Source organism: Anneissia japonica, unplaced genomic scaffold (genome assembly GCF_011630105.1).
Source record: "Anneissia japonica isolate Jap-2015-1 unplaced genomic scaffold, ASM1163010v1 scaffold2003_len1103335_cov173, whole genome shotgun sequence".
Lineage (NCBI taxonomy): Eukaryota > Metazoa > Echinodermata > Crinoidea > Comatulida > Comatulidae > Anneissia > Anneissia japonica.
Window position 1 is genome coordinate 455,555 of NW_022758706.1, and position 17,892 is coordinate 473,446.

Below are 17,892 nucleotides of genomic sequence, written 5' to 3' on the forward strand. Positions count from 1 at the left end.
ATCTCTCAATATGTGTAATCAGTATACCGTGCAGCGCTAAATCTTGAGTGGAAACGGTTTTTAAGAGCGTATTCTATAGTCAAAAAATGATTTATTAATGTTCATAATTTCTCTTCGTTTTTAAAAGCACGAATTATTAAATAGCCTAGCTTTACCGACAGGATTTTTTTTTACCGGATTTTTTGTGTGGAGTGTTGTTAATAATTTTACTTTCATAGGGGATACTTCATCATTATTTTGTTGTATGGAATACTATAATATTGTTAGTTTCATTTTAGTTTTATTGGGAACTAAAAGTAAAGACTATAATAACCGCGTGACAAAAAAAAACAAAAAACGTAAGCAAGATTCACTCGAATAATTCAAATTGATCGGTACAATTTCTATTGTTCAATAGTATATTATGATGAATAGTTCAAAACCTACTAGCATAGGCTATTATCATAAGTCACCCGTATTCAACGTTTCCAAGTTTCCTCAGGGACGGTGATTATCATACATTCTCTATAGCATAATACACATTAGAGTTAAAATATATCAACTATTCTTGAATTTATAGAATCATTAATCTTCCTGTTGACGCAGTATGCAGTTTCTTGAGATTACTATCAGTTATCTTTTTGGTAAGAGTTGGAGCCGAGTTTACAGTATATAATGGATAATAATTAAGATTTTTATAGCTAGCGCTCATATCCATTTCAAAGGAATAATCAAGGCGCTTGAGATAAAAGGAAACAGCAGTAAACTAGTTTGTCTGAAAACATTATCAAAATTAAACTATTATAACAAAATTCTAAAGAAACCAAGAAAACCGATTGGAAGCCGAGGAGCCAGATACATATTGCCAGCCTAATGTTTATTTTCAGTACAAAATTTTGGCGGCGCAATTGGGACGAGACAGGGGCTTGCTTAAGGCTCGTTTCCTGATCTGATAGTCCTATCCCCTCACTCCCGTCGGTCACGATAAAAACAATAACAACATTAATAATAATAATTATTATTATTTTTCATTATTGTATATTTTATTCACATTTAATTTATGAATGAACTCCTGTCAGATTTAAAATCAAGCTACGTTAACATCTTGAAAGTTGACATCAGCTATCAGTCATCTAAATCATACTCAAACATCCGTAACACATAATGAAAAATGAGTCACTATGTTCACCAATTTTGAAGTTTATTACAATACAAAGATAAAAGGTAAGTATTACGTCAAAAAGTCAAACAATTACAATACTATCATCAGCTGAATAAAGTTTGAAACTTCCTAATACACACTTTGGTCATAAATAATAATATAATAAACAATTGTTCACATATTGCGATAACATCTCCATGCCTATTAACATGTGAGCTGATGTCATAATTAATTTTCGTCAGCTTCAAATGCTGGTTCAAATGAAACAACCACGTCTTATCCGATTGGTTGTTTTCAGACTACAACATGTAACTACATTAATAACTTACGCAATATCACACTTGAAATTAGCCTTATAAAGACAATCAAATATTATTTGACAAAAACATGTGACATACCTAAATATGGTCATGATGACATCACATTGGATTGGATTTATTCGGTGTAACACCAAGAATAACACAGGGAAGTCTGAAGAAGACATATTTCCAGGGGTGTCCTTCTGGTGGTGATTGGAAAGTACACCGGAAGACAATCCCCTACTCTTTTCGTAAGAGTGTACTGCATTCTTTAACATGCACATGGACCATAATGCACATGCGACCAATGGCTTAAACGTCTCATCCGAGAGACGACGGATATCGTAACTTGCATTTCAGCCCTCCAGCTAAAATACAAGGAGAGCAGCAAATGGGAATTGAACAAGGGACGAAGAGATCTCCACGGTTCAGCGCACACACAGTGGCTACCACTAGTTTAATACCCGACTGAGATAAGCACACCATGACTTTATACATGGGCATACACAAGGACAACAGGTACGGCCAATACTGTGTCAGTGGTCAGCGTTAGGGTTTATTAAACTCATCACTAGCTTTAGTGTTTCTGCTATATACATGACCATATATAGGTGCATCATGACTATAATATATGGGCATACAATAGTTTTTTATCAAAGATAGTGTGATAGTTTCGTCTGAGCTTTGCAGCACTATGGCTATTCTTGTTAAGTATGAAAAAGTGCAGTGATAAAGTTCTTCGTATAATGCCAAGTAAAGAATCATATATCTCGTAATATCTCCTAAGATGATACTTCAATTAACAATTGCGTTAATCTTCTTACAAATCTTGACATACAAACTGTACAAATTTTCCATGGAGACTTAGTGTGTGATATTGCAACTTTTATGAGAAGCATATGCAATATTTGCAATACAATACTAGATACATTAGACTATTTAAAATAAGAACATTTTCATTGATCTATAACAGCATATAAATAAATTTGCTACGTAATAGGGTTACCCTACGTAATGCATAATTAGTTACTATAGTAACACAATGACTATTTTAATTTAAATGACTCTTAATTGTTTTTGTTTCAATATTTGCATGAATTTATAAACTTTTGTTTAACCTCAAATTGAATACACACATTATACTCACAAATCTCTTCAATGTTAATAACATCCAACAAAGTACAAATATAGAAATTGCATTTTGCTAACTAATGCAAGGCGCTGGTAATGTTATTTAAATTTACCCTGGTCATTTGATCCCCAAAAATAGGCTAACTGGCACACCAGTATACAGTGAACCTTCTCCGTTTTCTGGGGTGGGAAGTAAATGTAGTCACGCTGGATTACCCACAATGCATTTAATGTCACAACATCCTACCTGGTACCCTATACACCTGGGTGGAGAGACACTATCATAGGTAGAGCCTTTAACCAAGGAAAAAAGCAAAATGTGCAACAGAATACCAATTCTATTTCCAGATCTTTCTGCATATCACATTGTTTTTTAAGAAGTCTAAAGGATGGCAAAACAAGTACACACTACAAACAATTAAAAACAAGCTCAAAACATAAACCTATCATTCAATGATATTGAGTTACGTTTATTTGTTTTTTTTATGTTATTCACACAATAATCAGTGCATCTGTTAGTTTAGCTTGATTGCCTGCATATTAGCGTATACAATACAGTATAAACAACACTGTCCATTTAAGCCAGGTCTTATTACTTTTCTGATGTTTTTACAGCACACACTTAATTGAACATTCTGAATATAAACATAGAATGCAACACACAGTATCATGGAAAGTAATCACACAAACGATGGTCATTCCCATGCATAATGAAAACTTCAATTTGAGTTCTTAAATGGCTCTCTTCCAAAAAAATAATTCTTTTCCATTAAGCAAAAATAATGCATAATAATGAGAGCGACCCCTGACATGAACAGGCATGTGAAAGTTGCAAGTCCATCCCTGGCTAAAGTGGCATTTTTTTTAGTTACCGATAATCATGATGATACAAAATTTTAAAAAAAAACATAAGCATTATACAGTAAACTCATCGTCGTCACGCATTATGAGTGTTGCACGGTTTATGTACGGTTCCTAGTGCACATTAAGAGGCACAATAAAAAACCCTAGTGTCATACAATGATGAAAACATACAAATAAATTCAACAGGGATTATCATGATTTTAAATGTGGTCAGAATGATAGAGAAGCATGAACTGTATCTGGCTCAATATGATGACAAATGCATCCACTCTACATACCTTTTTTTTTCCACTTTAGAAGATATCCTAATAATATTTCAAAATGTTAAATTCAAAACATGAGAGTCTCTATATAATTATACAGATTAAAATTATATTATACATAAAAAAAAAACCTAATGTTTGATATAACTATTAAACCAAACAAAGGATGTTAAAACTGGGCACCAACCTATAGCATATGAAAAGAAATAGCAAAATTGTAGAGTAGCATTAGTAGACTAGTTGTCTTTTTGGAAGCGTCCAGGGTGCAGGGTTCTCTTTTCAAGTGGTGGGCAGGAAAAGGGTAGGGGCATGGGTAGGGGACTGCTTTATGTTCTATCACAATTATGCCATACATTTACATATCACACCCTATAAGAAATAATAATCAGAAAGAAGAATATTTACATTCACATTGTTTCATGTCAAAATACAAAGCTATTACATACAATACTATATTATCAACAACAACAGAAACAACATTTTGTGGCAAAGACAAGCCAAACCAGTCACTCGTCGCAAATCGTGTTTCAGAGAAAATGGCCAAAACATGCTGGAATGTCAAATTTTAAAAAATCTATTTTATTGCATTAAACTAACCTTTATATATCTACACATCATTCTATACTTTTATTTTCCCCATTTTCAATGTTAAAACAATCCTTTTTAAGGATTTAAAGATAGTTTCTGCATGAGAAATGCCTGAAATCATAAACTTTGACGGTTAATTTCTCATAGATTGTTCTTCAAACAGCTGTGTGGTTAAACGCTTGTAACTTCATAAAGAATGTCCGATTTGAATGATTTTTTTTACCATTTTATAGCTATTATTTTACTCTCTAACATTGTATTAATAACTCAAAATCGATTTTTTGCGACGAGTGACTGGTTTGGCTTGTCTTTGCCACAAATACTAAATATATCACACATTTTTTTACAATAAAATTGGTTTGGAAATAGATAATAAAACTAGGAATTATCAGTAAGTAATACAATATATTTTCATCAGCTAATTCTGAATTTTATGCCTAGCCTAGTAAACATTCCAATATATTATTTCCCACTGCTACATAATTTTATTCATTTCCATTAAGTTATTCAATCAACAATTGTAGATTATGGCTATTACACAATAGGCCTACAATTTGTTAATGTTACTGTATAATGGCTTATATAAACATTCGCCAGGATGCATGACATTTTGAATTATTTTTAAACTATGGCTTATAGAAAGTGAATACTGTAGTAAACAAAACATGTTTCCAATAAAACAACAAATATAACAGAAAAAGTATTATCTAAGAGCAGAAGTAAGTTGAAAAAATCAATCTTACTCTCTGAAACCCTGTCTAAAGAATATAATATAGAATATCAGTGTGTAATATTAATGTATTTGATAGATGGCCCCACAGATATAAAACTGTATCATGCATTATTTAGGGGTTTTTTATATACAGTAATATTTAACTGACTGATCATGGACCTGTTAATAAGATACAGTACATTATGTATAGGCCAATTATGACTTTGTCAGTATGAACAGGGTTATAAATATAACAGGTTCTATAGAATATATCCTAGGGGTTAAACCACTACAGTAACATATGGTCTAAAATCATCTATTTTGAATACCAAAATGAAATGCTATTTTTTAATGGTCAAATATTGTCAATTTTTATTATGTTCTGTTCTAAAATTCAGATTGAAAATGTGTTAAGTAATAGGAATATTTTTAATTCATATATTAAACTCTCCCTTTAAAGATAAAGTAATAGTTGGTAAATATTTGTATGGTTGGCAGATTTATAACTATTTTTAGCAATATATAATACTTTTTAAATCTTTTAAAGTAAACATCTTTGTTTCTTATCATTCTCAATATTCTCAGGAAGGGGTTCATTCTTCCCTAATATATACTAAACTAAAACTCTGTATGATAATGTTCACTTAATTTGATTTATAAAAAAGATCAATGTTCAATACAGAGCTGTGTGTCATCCGTTGTAATCACAGCATGTCGTATTCGAGAAATCAATCTGCAAATAGCGATATCACATTAAACGAAGATGAGAGTACCCTCTAGTGTCAAGTTAAACATTCCATCTACCTGCTCGTTTTACAAACGATATGAAATTCAAGTTCCATCTCTTTCTGAACCAGATACTGGCAATTATACGAAGGTTATTATATGTATCGGGTTGACAAGACATACAGTAATCCGCTGGTCTAGAATGGAAAATATTTACCATCGAAAGGTCTACCCAGCAATTAATTTTGAAATATCGGATGTTGAAAGTAATGGTTTTTATAAGACCTGCAGACAAAATAAATGTTTTGACGTATGGGGCTATGACAATAAAGTCCTTTGGATTCTGCCAGAACAAGAAATTTAGTTTTCTCAGGATATCCGATGCTTCGATAACAGACTTGCCAGCAATTGATACAAATAAACCGAAAAATCAAGTTACTATAGCTTACAGATGTACCTAGCAGGAGTAGGTAGTGTTTATAAAGGAGTAACAGGTTAATGAAAATTAAAGCTGCTCAGATGCCTGGCTTTTTGGGTTTGGTCTTTGTATTTCCACCTCCACTCTTTTTCGCTCCAAACATCATATTTGTGCGAATCTTTTTGCCACCAGATGAGCTAGAGGAACTTGTTGAATTAGCATTTCCCATCTTTAAGTTGTGTTTCTAAATTCAATCTGAAACAACAATGTTTAGAGAAAGAAATTATAAAATTGTTTATCTGCCAACAGAGCAATTGTCCTTATTATTAAACAGATTCTGAATCTGTTGCTCAAAATAATTATAATACTGTAATAATAACAATAATGTCAAGCATTTGTAGACCACCAGTATCTTTTCTCAAGGAACGCTCATGGCGTGTAAATAACATTCAGCTTTTTACGAATAATCAGAGGGCATTTTTAAAAAGTATTGAATAGTAGCAATGAAATAAAACAAAAGAAAATGAGAAAAAAAATAAAGCAATAAGATAAACCAAACACCAATGCATCATTCACTGCCACTTAAGGCACAACCGTGGCATATTCTGGAGTCTTTAATGGGGGAGGGGGAGCAAAGGTGGAGTCAGGAACACTCAATGATTAAGTGAGGGGTGCTAGGTCTCAAAATAAAGTGACTTTTAACTAGTAATTCAGCCTGATATTTTTGCTTCGGACTTAAAATGGAGGGGGGCCTAACTGGGGGGGGGGAGACCCCCCTAGATATTCCACTCTCTGGGCACACCCACTTAATGCGTTCATAACCAAACACCCACTGTCTACATTCTATCATACTGGAAATGATAAACACAAATCTCAAAATTAAGTCCTTATCATTTTTGACTGGCAAATTTGCATATTTTCTTGCTGCAGACAAATATCCCTTTCCACATCTTAAATTTCCAATTTACGTCTCCACCGTTGATTGCAATAATGAGTACTCTGCATGCCCTGATCAATCAACAATTTAAAAATGAACAATAAATTACATTATGTTGTAAATTTTAAAGATTTATAGCAGCCTGAATGCACTTATCTAATGGAGAGTTTCAATTTAAATTACATGTCAGTCTAAATGTAGATTTTAAGAACATCAATCATCATGTTCAGAAAAAATGAAATATATATTATAATTATCCAATAATATTAAAAAATAACAATAAATATATTCTACAGAAACCAATGGTGTATCGGTTAAAAGTTAGCGATGATTATTTTAATAATATTTCATTCTGATTAAACTCTTTTGAATCATAAATTATGGAGAGTGGTGGTGGCATTTTGAAAAAAGATTTGAACCCAGGACCCTGGAATCTGGTTCTGAATATAAGTATGGAAGAATTAGTTTATGATTAAATTGACAATTAAAAATGATTAGTAATTCCTCCACGATATAAGCTATATTTGCTATATTTAGTGAACTGAACATGGAACTGTCAAAGTCAGTAGGCCTATGTTATTACAGTACTTAGAAATGTCACAACTGAATTAAATCATAAAGTGATCGAAAGATACAGCATGCGTTATATCATCATAATATTTATTATTTTTTTCTTGATAAACTAGATTAAATTATTTGAACAGCAAGAAATAATATTTGTAATTGTGGTTTAATATGTTATCTATTGGCCCCCACAAAGATGTAATTGATAAAGGTCTACTGTATGAAGATAAATCAATTTTGTGGTTACAATATCTACAAGTTTAAATTTACATACAATTGCCTGTACAGAAGCCTACCAGAGTGTTCTCTATGTCCATTTGCAGAATTCCCACCTCACTATTATACTGCTGAGTTTAGTTCTGTTTGTTTTTAGTTATTAACTTAACTACCTGACTGGCCTGTTTTTATGTCCAAGTCTTGAATATGAATATGCTAATCACCCGAAGATTTTTCTATGGTGGTAATGGATATGTGCACATAACTTGATGAATATAAATGATCTGCCAACCCGGGGAGCTCATTTGCATATCAACCAAACAGAGGGGTGCCGCAGCCACTTCAAGACATGAGACACTTGCGCTACCTATTTTACTAAAAATTCTTATGGACTTGAACTACAGTACCATTTACAAAAATCGCACTGTGCTCTAAAAGACAACAGGAAAAAAGCCACTCAATAGTGCCAGAGAGGGGGCTATATTTAATGGTTCCCGGTCGCAAAAGTGTTCCGTCCGGTCGCGATCTTGTGGTTGTACCAAAGGTAGGCTTAGCATAGAGCTTACTAGCTTAGCACCCAGTCTAGCTTGAAATTCCCGCTAACATCGTGGGGAAAATCATGGCACTTTGACACAGGATAGGCCAAGGACTTCTACTAACAATTTCACCCCGGTTATTTCCCACACTTGTGCTACAAAGTCTTTGCAAGTATACCCCATAAATGCTGCAATTCCCCCCTGTTTTGCACACTTGTGCTACCAAGTTCTCGAAAATATACCCCATAAATGCGGCACCTCCCCGTATAGAAATATGTAAGAGTGAGCCTCCCGGGACTGCCAACCAGAAAATTGGTGAATGGTTACATCACAGAGTTGTACTGTAATTATCAAAATAATTATAACTCAATGATTGACATGTATTTGGCATATCAAATGAAATATTCATTGGGCACTTTTGGATCAAACTCCAAATGCCCTTCTGATATTGACCCAATCTTTCTATGAACCACCATAAACAATTTAAACTGAAATATGACACTAAGAAATGGTAATCCTAGTAGCTTTTAAATATGATATTTATGAAGTTTACTGGTAGTCATAAAAATATGTCTGTCTACATTGTGAACAATAAAATTAACTACAGGATATTTTAACAATAAAATGAAACTTTAAAAAATATAAACAACTTTTACAATTGAAAATGAAACTATTACTACCACTGTGATAATTAAAGTTAAATAAATATTTAAACCTCAACAGTAAACTGTTGAGGTACAAAGACAGAGTGTCATGTACCGTATTTATAGAAATTATGCAATCACAATTGTACTAATCATTACTGATGTAATCATCAGAATCATATGCTTAGCCAGCGAACCGTAAGGCCGTCTTTTGGACGGCCTACAATTATTTAGGACGGGCACTTTTACAGTGACGGCTTGACCTAATAGCTCGGCCTAGCCTAATTGGGCCTGGCCTACCTTTAGCAAATTCTTTATATTCTTCAAATCTATCGAATGTTACATTAAACTAAAGCTAAATATATTTACGTTTGATAATAACAACATTTATTGATTGAATGTACGTTGTTTTCGTACCATAACCGGTGGGGATTCCTAATGATGGGCGTGGCCTGCCCATCGGCTCAGTGCCACGCCCACTGGCTTCCATTTTGGATGGCTTATTTTGTTTTTCTGGCTAAACCCCTGATCAGAATGCTGTATAAGCACACAGGACTACAGTAGGGCTAGGTCTGAAAAACGAAGACAAGCCCTACTCTAGGCACAGAATACTTTAATTCTGTACCTACTGCAGGAGGTCTACATTAAAAAAAATACCAGCAAACTTAAGACCATATCTAAATGAATTTTATAGACTAATAATTCTTCTTCCTCATTTAAATAATATAATAGTTTGAATAGAATTTTAAAATATTTTTGTAGGAACAACAGGTGTCAAATTTTGTTTACAAAAAGCCGTACGTTATAAAATTCATTGTTTACGAAAACCTTCCATTATTCAAATGGAAACAGAGTTGTATACTTGAAAGGTCAGCGGGTTTTGGTATACAGTACTGTAGGTTTGCGAATCTCTTGGCGCATATGAATATGAAATCTGGAAAATTTAAATTGGTGCCATGACGAAATGTACGAAAGTTCACCAAACCATTTATTTGACTGTAGACACAACATTGCAATTGCAATAAAATGGTATTTTAAATACATGCTCAACACTTAACTTAGATTTATATCTGTCAGGTGCTTTAAACCCATTACTTCACTAAACTGTTATCTTGTTCAATTCATACTTGCGTGGTATGATTACTGAACAAAAATTGTGACCATTATATAGTACATAAAATTATAATTTTGAAATCATAATTTCATAATTTCAGTAGGGTGGAACTGTGGTTTGGTAAGTAAGGGTGCATACTTCAAATCTTAATTCAGTAGGTTCGATCTTTGAAAATTCCTGAATGAAAATTAACTCCACTATGCAAAACTTATAACGCATTTATTAATAAAAAAAATCAATACAAATTCGATCAACAGTGTCCTATTGACATTCAAAAAAAATTAAAATAATTTTTAATACAAAATTAATAATAATAATAATAATAATAATAATAATAATAATAATATGCGCTAAGTTGGACTTAAGGGGAATATCCTTTGTGTTATTTTCCCCCTAACGTTGTTTTTTTAATTGTTGTCTAATTTCTCCATTGTCTAAGTTCCCCTGTAGGTTTTAGCAATAATATAATAATATTAATAATAATAATAATAATAATAAACCAAATCGTTTCCCGCTGTGCAAACCGCTTCTATCAAAAAAATTAAAGTATTACCACCATGCCCTGCACATTAATGTAGGTAAGAAGATTATTATAAGCAACAGTTTAACTGTCTGAATATAGACAGCTTTCCTTTCAACATAATATACTTCACTTTTACCAAAAGCTGATTAAACAAGAAATAAATTTATACCGGATCTTGCATTATTCATGAGACTTTAAAACGTTTAAAAAACAGCTACATGGCTTTTACATATTTAGATGCTTTAATTTAAAGGATTATCGACGTAATCATAGAAAGTAGATAAATGTCACCTTTAAGAGAAAAATTCATTTTTTTGTCCCAGAACTCTGACGTGCCTCAAAGCCAGCCCAACCCTCTCGGTGTTTATCGTTTATCTATAATATGAATTTTACAAAGACATACTTTAGACAAGTTCAGAATGACACCCATTAGTTAACAGATTACAATATATATATGAATTTTGTTTAATAGCTTGAGTTCCATTATTCATGATTCGATCAATAAATCTACTGTACTGTGATGCCGTGAAAATGAATGAGGCAATGAGAAAGGCAGTTTGGCGCAACAGTATTCACGGTGGTTCTCTACCCTTTTGTCGGGTGTCCAAACTACATTCCGTCCATTCTCGGTCCGCACAGCTTGGATACCCCAGCTTGTACTATTGACAGGATTTAAAGTGGTTCAAATGTTACCCCTTACTACCAAGATGTGGCTAGTGCCTTGTGTATAGGGTTATTTCCTTTTAAAAAAAGTACACTTTAGCATTATTTTTCTAAGACTTGGCTGGACAGTGCTTCAGTCTTATGTGCAACAACTGTAGTATAAAAAATACTTCTTTTTTACTGTGGAGAGCAATGATTGAAATTTAAATTATAGTATGTAATTGTTGCAATGACTATAGAGATAAGAGAATGACAGAAGACTTTCTTATTTTCTATAGACATCACCAATGCATCAAGTACCAAGACTGGAATAATAATGAATATTGACAGACTGTTTGACGATATTACTAAGTCTTTCATCAATAAAATATCTCATTGTTATCAGCACAAAATATAAATGTTTAATCTATACTTATTATAGTTCATACAATACAGTACACACTACCACATTTACAGTAGAGTAGGCATGCTATTTCAGTCATCAATTTTAATAATCAATACATTTAAATGTATTGTAATTAAAGAAGGCAAGATTTTGTTGTGCAAACTTATTTTTTTAAACGTCATCAGCGGAGGGCGGAAAAAATGTAAAAAAAAATTTTTTTCTTATTTAGCAAATAGTTTTGCCAAAACCATCCAGATGGAGGAGAAGATAAAAATTCAAAATACAAACACAATGTTATTGGTAAATGGGACGGGATGGTTTACATCCTTTAGATTTATATAATTATAAAGAAATATACATATCTTTTTGAAGATTTCAAGGCAGCGGCAAGCATAATAAAAATAAAGAAAAACCTATTTTTTTTCTTAAATTTTATTTTTATTTGAAATCATCATTATTGGCAAGTGGCAGATCGGCTAAAGAATGTATAAAAAAAGTCTTTCCTAGGGTTGGATAAGCAGTCAACTATGATTACAAAAATTTTGTGTAAACAAATACCGTATAAAGCCTCAAATTGAAGCCATGGGCTTTTATGCGTGGGCTTTTATGTGAACTTTAGATGGTCTTCTTTTCGAGATGGGGCTTCTTTTTGAGATGGGCTTCTTTTCGAGCCTACACTACAGTACTTTTGCAAAGTAAAGAGTGGAGCTTCTTTGCACAAAGAATGCTGCAAATTTTGGGAATTTGTATTATAAAACATCAGTCTGCATCATGGAGCATATTAACTGGCATTAAATCACTAAAACTACTGTATAAACCAAGCATGTTTTTAATTTATTTTGTTTTTTTGGAATTCATATACAGTGTAACTCAAAAAGAAGCCTATACTACCTTTAATGCTAAATTTGCAAACTAAAGAGGGGATTCAAATCGAGATGGGCTTCTTCTCGAGATTAAGCCCATTTCGAGAAGATGGGCTTAATCTTTTTAAGATTTTACTGTAGGTTATCTACCCGTCAATTATCCACTGCCATTAGTTAATGAATATAGACTTGATGAAAAGTACACTCCATTTGTTGACAATGCACAAACACCAAATACAGCTTTTGGATGACTTATATAGATGGATTAATAACCAATATACTGTATTAATGATTATAATTATACAGTTTCTAATATCGAAAAGGTCATTTTTAATTTGTTTACAGTAGCTGAGTCTCTAAAACCTACCATAGACAAGCCTAGCCATATGCTTATGTCATTCAGAAAAAATTCAGAGTTTCAATGCTTTCTTCGGATGAGACCTTTCCTTATTTTGCAAAAACCACCTGAACGGCTATAATGATTAATTTGAATTAAAATAAATTTTATATTTTGGCCATAGCGCAACTGGAAATTTGAAAAAAAAATGTTTTTTTTTTTTTTATTTCTTGCCGCAACAATTATTTCCATATTGTCTCAGAATTAAACAAAACAGTATATAAATTTAGTCCAATTATTTAACTGTTTACATTCCTTTATTAAATTAATTATACAACAATATCGAGTGATGGCGCCCTCAATTAACCTTTTATTTCACACACTTTTTTGTTTCATCAATAAAATTGTACTTTTATTTATGCCTCTTCATAGGTTTTTTTGGTAGCCATTTTGCTAAATATGGAAATATAATGTTAATTTTATTGATTTACTGCAGGGAGTTGGTAATGAATTTAGAGTGGAGGTTTGCTGAGTAGTTGGGTTTGCTAAAGTTCTGGTAAAAATATTAAAAATATTACACTACAATCAATGAATTTGGATCAGTTACTTGAAATCTAACAGAGAAAAATGTGTTTCATGTTTTAAATATTTTACTTTGAATGTCCAAATCCTACAAGTATGTGTTGCGTAGTATTACTATGCATACAACTCATCAATATTGCCACACTGCATTATGTCCTGAGGGTAACCACATACCTTTCATCATAAACTGCTGAATAGACATGAATAAGTAAAATGTAAATCACAAATATTCTTCACTGCCAATATGAAATGACAATCAAATTGATGCATTTTATCATAAATTGCTACATACAAAATAAATGAATACAGTACAAGATGTGAGGAATTCTATGAAACATTTTAGCAAAGCTTATATTTTATAGTTTAGATGCTTGCCTTCCACTCAGATATAATCTGCTGATGGGAGGAGGAAATGAGAAAGTGAGGGACAGTAGGAAAATGAGGGGAGGGGCTGGAAGAATAAGCCTTCCATTCTCTCCCACTTGCTTAGATACAATACTGCTCTTCCAATCACAGAGTTATTGGTTCAAATTCTATCCCCTTTCTCGCAACTAAATCCACTTTTCTGAAGCTTCACACATAATAAGACTTAGTTACACTGTACATCGTGTAAAAGGCAAGTCACTCACATTTGGTTGAGAATGAGGTAAAAAAATTTTAAAAATTGCTGTATGTTTAAAACTCTGAAAACATGACCTACTTTACAATAATATTCATTTCTGATGATTTTCCTGAAACAATACAGGTTAAAAGATTAGGGCACATAAAAAAATTATTAGATTATCACTTTTTTTTTTAAATTGCTGGGGGAGGGCAGTTTTTTTTGTTTTTTTTTTGTTTTTTAATTGGATCAACATATTATTTTGTTTTTGTTTTTATCGATGAGGGAGGGACTGTTTGTATTTGGCTAGTAATTGTAAATATTGTATAAAAACTGGTTTAATTTATATAGTTTTTTAAAGAAAATGTATTTGAAGTCACAAAATTGCATTGTTATTTTTATGCTGTTGAAATAATTGATGCGGCAAAAAAAAATTATTTTTTTTTATTCCAGCATCAATATTTCCCAAATTTTTTATGTGGGCAGGAGTGATAATCTAATAAATTTTTCTATTTGCCCTTACGTACGGTACTAACCTTTTGAGATGTTGTATTCTAGCTATAATATTCACAATAATTATCTCTTGGTATTAAATTAACATCAAAGTTGATGCCAGATAATGTTATTGCCTACCAATTGGGTGAACAAATGGAGAATAGTCATTGTTTGTATACAGCTGTACAATCACACATCAACAAATATTGACAATTGACTTGTCAGGGTACTTGTCAACTTAAGTTATTTGAAAGTGGGCATTTGTATCACATTAGTGTACATTCACAGAACCTGTGGTTGGCCTACAATGGTTACTTACTGTACACTGACAGTGCACGGTACTGCACCCTTATTCCAATTCTGCTTTTCATAAGCATCAGTCATTGAACCACACCATTCAGTCTAGATCTTCATTGTGGTTGATTGCAATGAATCAAGTACTCCATTTGCTACCAATGGCAATTTACAGACACATTCAGACATTTAAAAAAACATTAAAAGTCAACTGACTGGTTGACTGATCTCAGCATATCAGAGTCTGTAAAATTTATTGCGATTGGATTTCATGGTGGTCACGATTGTGATTGGATGCGACTGGTAACAAAACCAGTGCTGAAACTGATCGCAAATAAGCTACACTATGTCTGAATGGGGTAAAGGTAGTGGTATAGATAACAAATTAGACAAAATGGAGTGTATGCAAAACATTGGGCTTATTCGACTGGTTCATTTCGTTGAGTATGAATTTTCGTTAAGTATTATTTTCATTTGACTGGTTTGTAAAATAGACTTCGTTGACAACCAGAATGTGTTAATCAGCGTTAAGTTATGCACGTGACCAAAAACAATATGGCCAATTGGTCAGTTTAGCAACATCATTTGCGTTAATATAATTTAGATTAAATTTCAGAAAATAGAAATTATAATATTTACCCACATTGAAGTCAAAAAATAGTTGTAGGCTAACAGAATTCAAAAACTGGATGAAAACATTTTTTTTAACGAAAAACCCATACTGCCACAATCCGAAGCAGCCTTGATTATGTAGCGTGTATTGCGGTAACTATGCAGCCATTTTGTTTTGTTGAGTATTTACCAGTTCCTATTCAACTGGTTGTCTTCATTAAGTAGGATTTTACCACTGCGCAGGTGGCATGGTTTAACAAAGAACGACCAGTCGAATACGGCCAATGGTTGTATTCTAAATCACACACCTGCTCACTCCCACCCCCACTTTTTTTTTTTAGATTGACTTGGCATTCCAATTCTCATGTTCTAGATACAGGTATTTCCGATTAAGCACGCTAAATTCTGGTATGTGTAAGCATATCCACAGTCATCTTGGGTCAACAATGTAAAGCAAATTTTGAACTTGTGTTGATGTTAACTCCAGGCTTTATGTAAACTAAGACATTGCCTCTTCCTAAATTTCTCACAAATTAATCAACTTACAACTTAATTACTGTAAATATTTAGTTTCTGGAGTGCAAGATAAACAGAATTACAGTACTTGAATTAGGACTAATACCACATAAATTTAATGAATTAAAATTTGTGAAAAAAATTCAATTGCTTTAGTTATAAAGCAAATAAAACTTAGATTAGGAAGAAATGTTGTAGCTAATTAAGAGATGTTTAAATAATACCATATCTATAGTCTTTGAATAGAACCTTCAATTTCTGCACCAAATTTATAAATGTTCATAATAAAAGGTTGCAGTGATTTTTCATTTCATTTATTTTGGCTAAAGTACACAAAAAAAAACAACTGGGTAAAATACAACATAATAAGCATAAAACATCAGAAACAGGCCAAGATCAGATTCCTAAAAAGTGAACACTATCTACTTCTCGAGTGCACTATTCCGATTATGCTATAATAAAATGTATATTATACTATATTAAATATAGAACTATCAGCACAGCTGAGCTTATCATTGTTGGCCACAAGTGTTAGATGAGCACAACCCTTCTGGAAAATTGGTAATTTATGTGACCTTTTTTCTTAATCTTTTGGATGGTAGTAGTATTGCATGTTCAAACTACCGTAATTGATTTTAAAGGAAAGGTCTAATAATAATAAACAATTACACAGTCATTGGTAGCAGATTCCTTTCATCACCAAATTTACCGTAATTAAATTTTAAATTTCAGAGCACAAAACAAACAGTATTGTACCTTGAATTGACAACAATCATGTTTATTGATTGTTTCAATAATCTTCCTCATTCATCCTAGGCCTGTTTACCATTTATTCTCTTCACGATCGTTCTAACGCCGTTTTGGACCGGAACAGAGAGGTTGGGGAGCCACCGTTTGGGCTTCATTTTTATGAAATTCACCCAGCCCCAATTTACCAATATAACGTTGCTAACTGCAAACAGCGGAGGTACCCACAACAAAAAGACTAGTCATAAAAGAACATTGTCCTCAACCAACAAGACCTTTCGACCTACGATATGAATTTCCGATACATATTTAGGCCTATTTAGTATAACTTTACAATGGGGTTTGGCAGGGGGCTGGTAGTAGCTAAGCTTCAAGTGTGTGCTTTTTTATCAGCTCGTTTAGGCATGACTATTAATAATTTAATACGAAGTTCAGACTTAATTCAATAGATTATACAGATATTGAGTGCGTACGTCAGCATCAGTAAATTGTAATACTATAGAGTTGAGAACTAAACTTACCCGAGCTAAAAACCATCCACACAGGAATCCAATGCAACACAACTACCAAACAAACATCCACACTGTCGTCTAGTCTGTGCTAAAATAGCAAAATGATTTGGATATACCTTTCGCTGCAGGTTTTTTGGTTTCGTTCATTCGTTGTGACTCACTGAAGCGTGACGATTACGCATTGAGAGCATCAACAAACCGGATCGTCAAATTTTAGTTCAGATAAATCAATATGAAGATCATTAATTCATCACTTTTGACGTAGTTAGGAATTAATGGTTAAATATTGAATAATTGCTCTAATTTGGTAAATTTCAACATTTAGTATCTCATGATTATGTAATTCAAAGAAAGAAGAGAAAGGAATTCCTTTGATCTAAAACCCAGCTAAACAGTAAAATCATTATTAGATAACGTTGGTTTAAAAAAACGTTTTTGTAGAATTTATAACGTAATTTCTGATTGAATAACGTTTAGTCAAAATGTAAAACACCCCTCTCCCTGCCCCGAGAAAGAAAACGAAAGAAAGGTATATTGCATTTATTTTCCCTCCTCTATTATCCATCCCCAACCCCGTGTCAATACTCTATCTACTTCGCCACTGCTATG

The 17,892-nt window shown here is 32.7% G+C and overlaps 1 long non-coding RNA gene across 1 annotated transcript; it reads right to left on the reverse strand.

Moving 5' to 3' along the window:
• Window positions 1-4,617: 4,617 nt before the first annotated feature.
• LOC117125397 lies at window positions 4,618-17,426 on the reverse strand. Its single transcript, XR_004448111.1, has 2 exons — window positions 17,293-17,426; window positions 4,618-6,397 (listed from the first exon to the last, which is right to left on the reverse strand). It is a non-coding gene; the product is annotated as an uncharacterized LOC117125397 (long non-coding RNA).
• Between the last annotated feature and the right edge of the window lie 466 nt (window positions 17,427-17,892).